This window comes from Pristis pectinata, chromosome 8 (assembly GCF_009764475.1).
Source record: "Pristis pectinata isolate sPriPec2 chromosome 8, sPriPec2.1.pri, whole genome shotgun sequence".
Lineage (NCBI taxonomy): Eukaryota > Metazoa > Chordata > Chondrichthyes > Rhinopristiformes > Pristidae > Pristis > Pristis pectinata.
This window is the reverse complement of record NC_067412.1, coordinates 24,699,065-24,713,266: the sequence shown is the minus strand read 5'-3', so window position 1 is coordinate 24,713,266 and position 14,202 is coordinate 24,699,065. Positions and strand designations below refer to the sequence as shown.

At 39.8% G+C, this 14,202-nt stretch overlaps 2 protein-coding genes across 9 annotated transcripts in view; one reads left to right on the top strand and one right to left on the bottom strand.

Annotated features, from left to right (window-relative positions):
* LOC127573099 (uncharacterized protein C7orf50) overlaps positions 1-14,202 on the top strand; it is a 281,007-nt gene that overhangs the window by 201,679 nt on the left and 65,126 nt on the right. The gene's annotated exons all lie outside the window — the stretch shown is intronic.
* Positions 1-14,202, bottom strand: part of gpr146 (G protein-coupled receptor 146) — an 80,654-nt gene that overhangs the window by 22,785 nt on the left and 43,667 nt on the right. For 4 of the 6 annotated variants that reach the window (XM_052020961.1, XM_052020963.1, XM_052020960.1 and 1 more), the window contains one exon: positions 9,131-9,244. The exons of the other annotated variants lie outside the window; for them this stretch is intronic. The gene's annotated coding sequence lies outside the window, so the exon portion shown is untranslated. The remainder of the gene's footprint in view (positions 1-9,130; positions 9,245-14,202) is intronic. 6 annotated transcript variants of the gene reach the window in all.

The window sequence follows — 14,202 nt, the reverse complement described above, 5'->3', positions numbered from 1 at the left end:
ATGGTTGATGTTGTTGGAGGTCAATCATCCCAGCCCCAAGACGTCACTGCAGAAGTTCCTCAGCGCAATGCCCTAAGCTCACTACCTTTAGCTGCTGCACTGTTGATCTTCTATCATCAGGTCATTGATGACTGCACCATGTTCAATTCCATTTGCAGCTCTTCAGCAAATGAAGCAGCCCATATTACAATCCACAAGATCTAGACAATATTCAGGTAATTAACATTCATGCCACAAAACACTTGGCAGTGACCACATCTAGATAGCTTTGCCATTCAATGACATTACTGGTGCCAAGCCCCCAGCATCCACATCCTGGGGCCGTCATTAAACTGAAACTCAAATGAAATAGCCTCTTAAATACTGTGGCTACAAGAGCAGGTCAGAGGCTGGGTATCCTGCAGCGAGTGAATCACATCATGAAGCTTCCTCTGCCATCTGCAAGGTACTAATTAGGAGCGTGACTGCCTGGATGAGTTCGACTCCAATAACTGCTAGGACAAAGTAGCTTGCATGATTGGCACTCCATCAACCATATTAAACTTTGATTTCCTCCACCACTGGTGACCATTGCTGCAGTGTGTGCCATCTGCAAATGCCTTGTAGTTACCCAGGTAAGCTACTACAACAACACCAACATGTCCTTCACCACCAAGAAGGGCAAGGGCAGCAGGTGCATGGGAACACCCTCACCTACTGGTTCCACTCCAAATCGCACACTATCACGACCTGGAAATGTTATCATTGTTCCATCATTGTCATTGGGTCTAAATCTTACACAATAGCACTGTGCGGATACCTTCACCAGAAAGACTGCAGCAGTTCAATAAGGTACCTCACCACCTCCTTATTGGCAATTAACAATGGGCTAGCCTTGGCATTGACGTCTGCATCTGAAAAGATGAATTAGCAAATTTTCATTCTTTATATATTCTCTATTGAATTGAGACTTGCTGTCTAAACCAACAGAGAGCTGTGTTTCAATAAAAACATGTGCAAAATTATGCAGAGCAAAATAAAGATTTTTCTTTTCAAAACATAAAGCGGTTGGATATGGGTCAAAGGAGGGTGCATGGAGTTTAGATCACAGATTTGCCATGATCTCACTGAGCAGACATGAGGTCTTAAATAGCTTATACTACTTCCCATGTTGCTGATGAAAGCAACATCCATTTTTCACAGAACACTGATGTTTTCTTGGTAAGGTTTCAAAGTGGCTGAGCACAGACTTAATACCAGAATTCCTTTAACTAGCTGGAGAGTTGAAACTCAGTCCTGGATAATAATGTGGATGTGGGGATGTGGATGTGCTGCTTTGAGCTTGACTTACCCAGGGGAACAAATTTACCAGAGGTCCCACCAAAATGAATGGAAAGGCAAGATGGGGGAGAGGGGATTGTTGTGGGAGATGAAATTGGAGCTAAAAGGATTGGAGGGCAGAGCAGGTGACTGGATTAGGGTCATTGAGGGGAGGGTGCTTGAATCACAGAACAAAGGAAAGAATAGATATAGTCGTGGAAAATCAGGGGCTAAGGTAAGGGAGATGGGAAGAATCAGGTAGCTCATGCAGGAGATCAGGAAGGGCAGGGAAGAGGGATGGGAAAAGTCTGGAGTGTTTGTACATTTATGTGAAGGTTGGGTGAAGCAGATAAGCTTCATCTGGCATGCAATTGGCTCGAGCTCTTGCCTTCTTTTGCCCCCTAGATTTCACAAGGTATGAAAAAAAATCTTGACAGTCAGGGTTTAGTTTAGGATTGTGGTTTGTAAATGAGTCCACATCTCCATCATTACATGCAAATTGTTAAGGAAAGAGTTAGTTGTTTACATCCCCACCTTGCCCACCCTACCCATTTACCGCTGTCAAAGCCAAAAGTGAGAGTGTTGCAAGTCTGGATTTTTCATTTGTAAAACTCACTGGCTAAAACCTGCCTGTTTTTAGCATCTAAATTTACTTTTGGCAATTCCAGGTAAAACGGTTACCCACAGAAACACAAATCCCTTTGATGTCATGCACACATGAAAGGCAGTTGGCCATTAGGTTAGATAGATCCTGCATGGGGATCTGACTGGAATGATACTGTCACTTCTGACAGTCTGGATTAGCAGATGATTAATAATGTCAGGAAAAACTGCTGCCGCTACACAGTAATGGGCATCTTGTGGTTTATAAAGCTCCCTGAAGAGTTTATTGAATTTCAACTGCTGGGCTCCGTGCTCGGCATTTGGCTTTTTACTCTGTGTGTAGTTGTTGCCTTGTAAAGTGAAAGGAAGAAATGCTGCAGACTCCAATCTTGAACATGTTTTGATGTTTTGAACTTTTAACTCTTCAATGTGATTTATGATATTGAGGCCATTGTGTTATACGTGACCTTCCCCAAGAGGCCCCCCAGTATTATTGACCTTGACAACTGCTCCACTCAACTAAGTCCATGGTTCTGTCATTTAGCAGAGCTGTCATTTGGAATGTATTCAAATTTCCAAATTCTGGGAATAAACATTATCGGATTATGGAATAACGTGAACAAACTTCCATGTCTTAGCTGGAAACGTTAATGCTTGGAAGACTCTGAGATCCTTAAGACTGGTCAGGGAAACATAGCACATAGGAGTAGGAGCAGGCCATTCAGCCTTACAAGCCTGCTGTACCATTCAAAATGATTATGGCTGATCATCCAAACTTAGTACCTTGTTCCTGCCTTCTCCCTTGATCTTTTTAGCCATTATAACTATATCTAACTTCTTCTCAAATATATTTACTGATTTGATTCAACTACTTCTGTACTAGAGAATTCCATGGGTTCATCGAACTTTAGGTGAGGAAATTTCTCTTCATCGCAGTCTTAAATGGGGCATGTGACCACAGGTTCTGGACTTTTCCACCATCAGGAACATGCTTCCTGCATTTAATCTGTGCAGCCCTGTCAGGAGTTTGTGAGGTCGATGAGTTATCCTCTTACTTTTCTAACTCTAATGAACGTAAGCCCAGTCACTTCAAGCTCTCTTCATATGTCAATCATGTCATCCCAGGAGTCAGTCCAGTGAACATTCGTTGCAATCTCTCCATTGCAAGCAGGCCAAAACTGCACACAACGATCAAGGTGTGATCTCTCCAAGGACCAGTACAATTACAGTAAGGAATCTCTGCTGTGCTGAAGTCATCTTGCTATGAAGACCAACATATCATTTGCCTTCCAAACCTGCTGCATCTGCATGCTTACTTTCATCAGCTGGTGTACGAGGACACCCAGATGTCTAATGTCTGCAATTTCCTTTTCCTTTCTTTGGATTAGTGGAGTTACATTAGTTACCCTCTTATTGGTGGAAAGTCTTCCAGAGTTTAAAGAATTTTGTAAAATTACCACTAATGCATTCACTATTTCAAGGTCCACTTCCTTCAGTATCATTGGATGCAGTCTTTAATCCTGTCAATTTCCCCAGCACCATTTCCCTACGAATACTAATTTCCTTAAATTCCTCCCTCTCATCAGAACCTAAGTTCTCCAGCATATCTGGGAGGTTATGTGTCCTCCTCTGCAAAGACAGAACCAAAATATTTATTCAATTTACCTACCATTTTTTTGGTGAAAAAAACTGCAGATGCTGGAAACCTAAAATAAAAACAGAGAATTCTGTTTGCACAGATGCAGCCTGACCTGCTGACTATTTCCAGCATTTTTTGTTGTTATTGTAGATTGTCATTTTTTGCTCCCTGTTATAAATTTGACTCCTTCTGACTGTAAGGGGTCTTACATTTGTCTTCACTAATCTACTTCTGTTCACCTATCAAAGCTTTTACAGTCAGTTTTTATGTTCACTGCAAGGTTATTTTCATTATTTTCCTCTTCTTAATTACTCCCTTGGTCCTCCTTTGCTGAGTCTTCAACTGTTCCTGTTCCTCAGGAATCAACAATGAAAAATTCTATCACATTATGGTTGCTCCTCCCCAAGGGACTTGCACGACAAAATTCCTAATTAATCTTTTCTCATTGCTCAAAACCCAGTCTGGGGTAGCCTGCTCTCCAGTTGGTTCCGTGAGGTTTTGGACCAGAAAACCATCCTGTATAAACTTCAGGAACCCCTCCTCTGCAATATTGTTACCAATTTGACTAGCCCAATCTACATGTAGATTAAAGTCTCCCATAAATACAATTGCACCCTTATTGCATGCATCTTTAATTTCCTGCATAATTAAAAAAATTAAGCTAATTACTTGGAAAAGATAGTCACTACTAAAAGTAATTTGAGGCAATCTGTTTATATCTGGTGAGATTGAAAGGATGATATTCATAATTAGACAGTTTCATGATTTTGATTGAGGAGATACAATGCAGATGCATATACTGTCAGTGATTACAGCTTAGCTTACTTAACTGCAGAAAACTTTAAAATGAAGCCGTTAACTATAAAAGAAGATTCCATATCCTTAAGTTTACTGATGCATTAAGTACCACGGCCATTTTGTGGTTCAGCATGCCATGTGACCTGGTAAATGATAATTAGATTAAGCTAACAATTATTGCAGAATGGGTAACTTTCAATTCCCATCGGTCACTTGAGGGTTTGCGATATGAATCAATGAGAGATTGATAAATGTTGGAATTCGGAAGGATATGGCCCCTGATGTGTGGCTCACAGTGTTAACTTGCACAAGTAATTACGGAGGTAACTCGAATGTTGACATTTATTACAAGGATGTCAGAATAAAAAGAAAGACAACATCTTGTCGGAGTTGGATAGGGCTTTAGTCAGATTTGTCTGAGTGACAGACAAATGAATGACAGTTTTGTCTCCTTACCCCAGGGCAGGATATCATTGTGTCATTGAACTACTTTTTGAGCTCTATATTCATTGCAGTTCCAAAATTTTCTGTGCAAGGATCTAGAGTGACACTAGAGAAACAAAGGACTGCAGATGCTGGAATGTAGATGAAAAACATCATGATGTTAGAGGAACTCAGCAGGCCAGGCAGCATCTGTGGAGAAAAACAGGCAGTCAATGTTTCGGGTCAGGACCCTGCTTTTCTCCATGGATGCTGCCTGGCCTGCTGAGTTCCTCTAGCATCATCGTGTTTTTCATCTAGAGTGACACTGTCTGCTATTGGAAACTGCAATATATTTTCTGCAAATCCAATGGATTAGGTATCTATTTTGTGAGATTTGAAGTTGGTCAATAAGTCATTGTGGTTCTCACTGGTTAATTGTTTGAAGTAGTTATTACTTCAATGAACAACGCTGTGGGTTTAACTCCTGCTTGTGTGCAAAGTCTAGAGCTATACTCTCAGTGTGGCACTGAGGGAATTCTGTGCAGTCTGAGCTGTTAAACAAAGGATTCAGCTGCCCTCTTAAATTGCTATTGACGAATACATTGGGTGGATTTAGAAAAAGTTTGGTCTTTATCTTACTGAACACCAGATCAGGCCTGAGGCAGGTATGGCCCAACCCTGCTCCAATTTCTTATGTCCTTTGTTACCTCTACGAGAATGAAGTTTATTTATTTCTAGAAAATGAACAGAAAGAAAAATCTGCATCATTTTTCATATATTTGGGATATTCCAGAGAGCACTTAATAATCAAGGAAGTGCTTTTGAGATATAGTCACAATTGTAATGTAAAAAACGGAGCACTAATTTGTCACAAACAGCAATGTGGCAATCAGAACAATTGTTTTTCTGTATAAATTGAGGAATAAATTTTGGCCAGGGCAGTGGGGAGAATGCCCTTGCCCTATCTCAAAATATTCCATATCAATAAACAAGTAATTACATTCTATTAGCTTTTCTAATTACTTGTATCTGCATACTTGCCTTTTGTGAATCATGCATTAAGATACCCAGATCCCTCTGCATTTCAGAGCTCCACAATATTTTACCACTGGATTTTGTGTTTCTTTTTCATTTTTTGTGCCATGGACGGTAATCAAGTTTCTGAGTTCTAATTTCCACAACTAACGTGTGCTATCCAATCTTTTCCAACACCTTTTCTCCCTGTTGTGTCCCCCAGAATTTCCCAACCATTCTTGAGGAGCTTCTATTCTTAGCCCCTGCTACCTGAACAATTAAACTCATAGATTAGGATTTATTTTACAGATAAATATTTTAATTCTCAGGAAGCAGGCAATGCTGAATTTATTGCCCATTCTTGGATGCCCTAAGAAGTTAGCGCAGGGCAACCTCCTTCAGTAGATGCATTGTTTTGTAAGAGTAAGGGACTTATGAGACCACTTTAACTAGAGCATCAAGAGAAGACTGTTGTGTGGCACTGGGGTGAAACGTGACCAGACTGGGAGAAACAGTAGGTTTATTTTCCTGGGATTTATATATTATTCTGTACTCTTATCCTCTCGATAGCTGGTCCAGGACCACAATTACGACAATAGATTATCTTGAATAATTGTAGCCTGCAGGCATTCTTGCAGTCAGTAACTTTCAACTGTACTTGCATAATCCTGAATTTTAATAATGCTACAGCAAATAAGTTTTTTTTGGACCAGCATGCATGATTATAGCCAAAAAGAGAAAAGGATCTTACAAGTGATAGTTTGTCACAATGCAATGAGGTGAACCTATTTTTTGGGAGCACAATGCTGTAGTTTGGGGAAGAAATTCCATGGTGAGGGGTCAATCATAAAAGGAGCTGAAAAGTTGGGATGTTTTGTGTTTTAGACTTAGAGAGAAAAAATAAAATATAATCATCCTGCAACTAAACATTTTATTAATTGAACATACATCTTTTAGACTGTCACTATCGTTTAGTTGACTGAAACCACAACTGCTTTTGGCCATTATATGAACGTGGCTCAGTGGGTAACACTCTTGTCTCTGAGTCAGAAGGATGTGGGTTCAAGTCCCATTCCAGGCACTTGACCACAAAATCCTGGCTGACACTTCCAGCCCATTTCTGGATAGTGCTGCGGTTTTGGAGTTGTAGTCTTTGGAATGAAACTTTATATTTCCTCTCAGATGGAAGAGAAAGATCCTGCAACCAGGGAATGCAGAGGAGTTATCCTCAGTACCCTGGACAGTACCCCTTAAATCAACATTTTGAAATTAGACTATCTGGTAATTATCACATTGTTGCTTTGGGATTTTCTGTATGCAAGTTGACTGCTGTGTTTCTTAATTACAAAAGTGTTCAAGCTTCAATAGAACTTTATTGGCTAAAAATCTGAAGATTATAAAAAATGCTATACAGATGCAAGATATTCATTCTTTTATATATATATATTTCAGTATGCACCTGTGTTTGGTTTCTTGTACACTGTCTTATCAGTGAATTTGTACAAGATTTATGAAAGATTTACAGAAAAGTAGAGAATTCTTTAAATGGTAAGAGATTGGGCAATGTTAATGTTCTTATACACAACTCACTTGCAGGTGCAGCAAATGATTAGGAAGGCAAACGGCATGTTGGCCTTTATTAGAAGAGGATTGGAGTGCAGGAATAACGATGCATTACTGCAATTACATAGGGCAATGGTGACATTGCATCCAGTGTGTTGTGTACAGCATTGTTTTCTCTACCAAAACAGGATGTAATAGAGGGGGTGCAATGAAGATTCACAAGCTGGTTCCAGGATAATGGGTTTGTCATATAAGGAAAGATTGTAGAGACTAAGCCTATATACTAGAGTTTAGAAGAATGAAAGAAGACCTCATTGAAACTTACAAAATTCTTACAGAACTCGACAGGGATGAGAAATCAAGAACTAGGGGTCCAGACTTAGAATAAAGAGTAGGCCTTTTAGGACTGAGATCAGGAGAAATTTGTTCACTCAGCGGTGGTGAATCTTTGGAAGTGAGTTCATTGAGTTAATTCAAAACATAGATGGAGGGATCAGGATATTAAGGGGATCAGGGATAATGCTGCAAAATGGTGAAGAGATATATAATCAGGCCTGATCTTGATGAATGGCAGAGCAGGCTTGAAGCGCCAAACAGTTTACTCCTTCTCCTACTTCTTATATTCTTATGTTCTAAATGACTTATCTCTCTGACCTACACTTCCTTATCCTGCTAATACTAATACTACCAACTTGTTGTATGCTTCTAAATTTTGTGAGTGCAATATGACATAACTTTTAAAACCTTGCTTCCTCTGGACATGTACGAAAGAAAGTGTTATGCAAGGTCCTAATTAAACCAAGACTAAAATCAACCATGGCTTAATTTTAAAATTTGTATTCTTGTGTTCCAATCATTTCCATGTCCTTATATATTATAATTTATAATCTCTTGTGGCCTTACATTTCTTGAAGAACTCTGCGCTCCTCTTATTCTGGCCTCTTGCAGATCCCTGATTTTCAATGCTCGTCACAGGAATCCATATCTTCAGCTGCCTTGGCTCTAAACCTTGGAATTGGCTCCCTTAATTTCTCCATTTCAATGTAGTTCCTTAATATCTGTTTCTTTGACAGGAATTTTGATCACATTTGATGTTATGTTTTCATGTTGATATTCCTATGATGCTTCACATACTGTTTTTATGAAATTAAATGTGTTTACAAAATTATGAGAGGCATAAGATAAGATAGACAGAATCCTTTTCCCAGAGTAGAAATGTCAAATACCAGAGGGCATGGCTTTAAGATGAGAGGGGGCAAGTTTAAAGGAGATGTGCAGGGCAGGTTTTCTTTACACAGAGTGGTAGGTGCCTGGAACTTGCTGCTGGGGTGGTGGTGAAAGCAAATATGATAGTGGCGTTTAAGAAGCTTTTAAAGAGACAATGGAGGGATGTGGATCATGTGCAGACAGAAGGGATTAGTTTAATTTGGCATCATGTTCGGCACAGACATCGTGGGCTGAAGGGCCTGTTCTTGTGCTGTACTGTACCGTGTTCTATGTTGTTCAGCTGTGAACTTTGCAGAATAAAGGCACAATCTACATTAAATGGGTATAATACACGGCTGAAAGCCTTAAACTTTTCAATAAGTTGACAGTTAAACAGACGAGGATCAACACTGCCATTTGGATGTGAACAACTATAAAATTCATTTTGAAGTTGAAGTGACTTTGGCTCAGCAGTATAACTGATCCTGTGTATCCTGCTATTTTGCTATTTCCAATATCACGCTGAATAATTCTGCAAAATATTCAGCAGTGGTGTTAGATTTCAAACATGGGGATGTTACATACCACAAAGTACAAAGTGTTTTTGTTCTTTTTCCTGTAAGAGCAGTAGGATCACAGTTCTGTTCTTCCCTTGAATTCTTGATCCTTGAAAATATATTTGTAGACACGTTGCTTCAGCTAAAATAAGACAGGCATTTATGACACATTGCTCAGATCAGTGCAATATGCAAAACAACTGGAGTAAAATAATTCATCAGCTCAAAAGCTGTGAGTCCAACACTGCAAGATCCACAATTACATCATTCTCTGCCGCAAAGTTGACGTAGCCCAAATGTTGAAAGGCACCTTCCAGCAAAGTTTTCCGACAAAAAAATTAATGCTGAGAGAATACCAGGAAGATGCAAAGAAGATGGAGAGAGATGCAGATGAGAGTTTGGTGAGGGAATATTGGAGTTAAGGGCTGAGCTGCCTCAGGGAAAACAGCCAACATAATCAAAGACCCCTCCCACCTTCTCCCCCCTTCCATTACAGAGGAGGTACTAAAGTTTGAGAACGTGTACCACTAGGTTCATGGACAGTTTCTATCCCACTGTTATAAGACTCTGAAAGGGACCTCTTATAATGTTAAAGATGAACTCTTGGTCTCTCAATCTGCCTTATCGTGGCCCTTGCACCTTATTTGTCTACCTGAATTGCACTTTCTCTGTAACTGTAACATTATATTCTGCATTCTGTTTTTTTTTCTGTCTTGTACTACCTCGATGTACTTGTGTATAGAATGATCTGTCTGGATGGCATGCAAACAAAAGCTCTTCACTATATCTTGATACATGTGACAATAATAAACCAATTACCACTAATGGAGTAGCAGTTAAATTCGGGGATGAACAAAGGCTAGGGTTAGAGCAGCGTATCAGAGTATTAAAGGGAGGGAGCAGATTACAGAATTAGGGAGGGGCGAGATGATGGAAGGATTTCAAAACATTGGTGAGAATTTTAACATGGAAGAGTTAGGATCCAGGCATTTGAGTTTAGGGTTAGCTCAAATTTCACAGCTATTTCCTCACAACATAGAAGGAGGCCATTCAGCTCACTGAATCTTTACTCAGAGTGTTCCCATCAGTGTCACTCCCTCACACATTTCCCCTTTCTCACATCAATTCCCCCCCCCCCCCCCCCCCCAACTCTTCTGCCACCCACCTAAGTGGTATTTCATAGTGGCCAATTAACCTACCAGTGTGTCTTTGGAGTATGGGAGGAAACTGGAGCACGCAGGAGAAACCCACATTGCCATAGAATGTGCAAACGCCATATAGGCAGCATCCAAGGTCAGACTTGAAATCAGGTCGCTGGAACTGTGAGTCAGCAGTGCTAACCAGTGCTGTGCCTCTTAGAACAGTACAAGTAAGGCCTCTTGGGTGTGTTTGGAATAATCAAGTGTTGTCAGTGTTAACAGTAGAAGAACTGAAGCAGGGGCAGACTTGGGCAGTTTTAAGGAGGTGAGAATAGGTGACTTTATTGACTTACCTCATAAAAGATTCTCCTTAACACAAACTCTTTCTAACCTGATACCTCCTCATCTGGCTCAGTGATACATTTTATTTAAAAATGAGCCATCTGGGGATATGTTAAAACCCTTTTATAAATGCATGTTGTTGTTGTTGTTCAAGATCTTTAAGGACTTGCAAGCATTCATCTTCTAAGTGCTAAAATGGAAGTTGGACATGAGTTTAGTCAAGTGTCTTTTGGGCTGGTTGATGATATCCTCTCAAGGGTTGAAGTGGGAAAAAATATAACCTGCTGGTAACATCCAAGTGATTCTCATGGGACTGAAGCTATGAAATACTTAACTGCTCACAATGCAGAGCAAATGATCTGCAGTATGAAAAGCTCATTGATTATTTGAAGCATGACACCCATGCTGATGGACTAACTGCATTTTCCATGGGGTTATTTGGATGAGATTAAGCAAGCCCATTTAGTTATATCGGTCAGACCCGAGGCTGTTTTCCAGTCTGACTATTCAAGACGTAATCATTTTCCCTCGCAAAGGAAATACTGAGGGGCATCCTGATAGAACTACAAGATTATGAAGGGGTTTCAATGGGATAAATGCAGGAGATTAAACAAGGAATTCAAGAGAAACTTCCTTGCTGCGAGAATCATTGGAAGGGGGATGTCAACATATGGAGATGTTGGGATAAGTTGATTCATCTAGGGAAAGGTAGATGAATGCACGAGGAAGGAAAGAATGGAAAGATATGATGATGGATTTGTAATGAAAATTGCAGTAGGAGGCATGTGAGTGGGAATAGCAGCAGGAACCTGTTAGGCTACATGGCCTATTTCTGTGGCAAACATACTTAGTAAATTTGTTAAGATTTAAAGCTTTGAAGTCTTGAATTTGGGTTCACCCAAAAGCCATGATTTAAAGGCTGTATTCTAGCTGCAATCCTTTCACTTCTTTAATCCAGTTTTTTTAATTTCTTTGTTTGAACTAATAGGTTATTTAACATTTAGAATTACAATCTGCTGCTGGTACTAAGACTTTGAATAAAAAAAACCTGCATATTCTTCACACCCTTTGGTGCTGTCTGTGTGGAATTTGCATGTTCTCCACATTAACGTGTAGGTTTCCTTTGGCTTCCTCCCACACCCCAAAGACAGGCTGGTTAGTAGGTTAATTGGCTGCTATAAATTATCCCTTATAATAGATAAATGGCAAAAAAACTAAGAGGGAGTTGATGGGTGTGTGTGAGACTTTATTCTCCTTTCCACTGATCCCAACCACTGAAAGGTCAACTGGTGTGATTTAAATGAAGCTTATTGGTGTTAAAATTTCCAGGCCTCTTTTCAGAAGCAAATGAGTTTCTAATTCATACTACTCACCAGCTGAAGATACAATTACAATGTTTAAAAGACATTTGGACAGGTACATGGATAGGAAGGGTTTAGAGGAATATGGGCCAAATGCAGGCAAATAGGACTACTTGGGCCTAGTTAGGCAATTTAGTCAGCATGGGCAAGTTGGGCTGAAGGGCCTGTTTCCATGCTGTATAGCTCTTTGACTCTTTTATCTCAGGTAGAGACTGGACTCAAAGCCTGCAAATGTTATTTTTATCCCCATTTGTAGCTGCACAGGCCATTTAAGAGTGGGAGATGAGATGGAAGGATATTGAGGCAGATTTTGGCCATAAAAGGATGTCGTAGACCTTGAAGAAAACAGTCTGCTAAGATCTAGTGATCTCTATGGATATATCTTCTCCCTTTTCCCTGTTAATTGAATGGAATCCATAGGGTCCAGCAACTGCTGTGTCAAGAACAGCCAATCAGAAATTTATCATATTCAACACATCAATCAAAGTACCAATTTTTACTTAATATTTTAAACATTTTTCAATATGTGGATCGGAGTTTAACCTGTATATTCATTATCAAGGTCAAAGCTGAAACAACATAATTTTTCATTTATATTTGAGAACACTGATTATATTATAATCTATTGATTTTGATCATGTGGGCTAAATATCAGAGGATATGCAGACCAACATCAGGTCTACCAGAGGAGGATGGCACTGAAATGCATTGGCCGGTTATAGGGGTGGGATAGAAAACAATTAAAAATTCCTGACTGAATGCTTTCTTTAAACCAGTACAGCTCCTGTCATCAAGTATGCTTAGATAACAACTAATTTGGCAATCGTCATCAAGGCATGAACAGCTCTTGACCATCTAGGATTTTACTGGTTCACTAATCTTTGTCAGTTTAATTAGCATAAGCTGGAAGGATCATTTTCCGGTTCCTTTGACTTCGGTAAAGTAATATTTTCTGTTTCATACAGTTGCTAGACTCCTTATTCCACCTGTAAGTTGAAGCTTCAGCTGGGTTAAGATTGTTTATTCAGAAATATTGTTATTTTGTTTTGTGTTGATATATTTAGGAATCTTTTCACTGTGGGTAGAACACTTGCTTCTGAGACAGGTTCAGGCCTCATACTTGAGACAAGAGTGCACAATCCATTCCATCAGTCCCCATGCATTACCAAAGGAATGCTGTACTGTTGGAGGTTCCTTCTTTTGGATGTGATGCTATACCAAGGCTCCAAAGGTTTGTTCGTCCAGGTAACTGTAAAACATCCCGTGGCAATATTTTGAAGAAAGAGAAGGAAGTTTTCCCCCATGTTCATCTGGTAACCAACATCACGAAAATAGATATTCTGGTCATGATCATTGCTATTCATGGAATCCTGTGTGTGCAAATTTGGCTGTCACATTTGTCCCCTTAAGACCAATGATCACACAAAGAAATACTTCATTTGTGAAGACTTTAGGAGTTTTTGAAAAGCACTTTATAAGTTCGGTTTCAGATATATTTATTTAATTCCCTCAACAATTTCCATAATATCAGTCCCAATACTACAAATCCTACTTCAGCTGTGGTGTTACTACAATACAGTGAAATGAACCCACACCCTCCCCAGTACTTGATCCCTCAAGGGGAAAACTAAACACTTTCCAATTCTCAGATGAACAAACTGGACTCCTCCCCTCCCTCCCTCAGCCCTAATCCTCTCATGGCCAATATGATGTACTGCTCTCCTCTTCCCCCACCTCTCCCCCCAACACTCCTTGAGATCTAATCTACTGGTGGTCACACAAGACCTCCGCAGTCAGGAAAACGTGAAGGATAAAGTACAATGTATTTTCAGGCCTGAGCACTGCTGGTTGCAGCAATGGAGCCATGATCAGAGTGGTAGTTGGTATGTCACACACTGATTATAAACTGCACCTATTACCTGCACTGCCTTTTCTAGGCTTGTGTATCTTGTCACAAATACATTGTTCCAGGAGATTTTGTAAGGTTTTATGTAATGCTAATTAAAATCCAATTTCCTTGATTTTTCATATTATCCAGCTTTCATTTATTCAGATTATTACCTTGATATTTTTTACCAAAATTTGCCAACTCCTAATTAACTCGCACCCTCTGCCCATTCCACCACATATCTTTACTTTTGTTGTTGGAATTATTTACCCTCCCTCCTATCTTAATGTAGTTCAAGGATTACTGGACACTGGGTCTTCTTTCACGTACCACTGCCCTAGGGTGCTGGTTTGTAGAGGCAGATATTTTT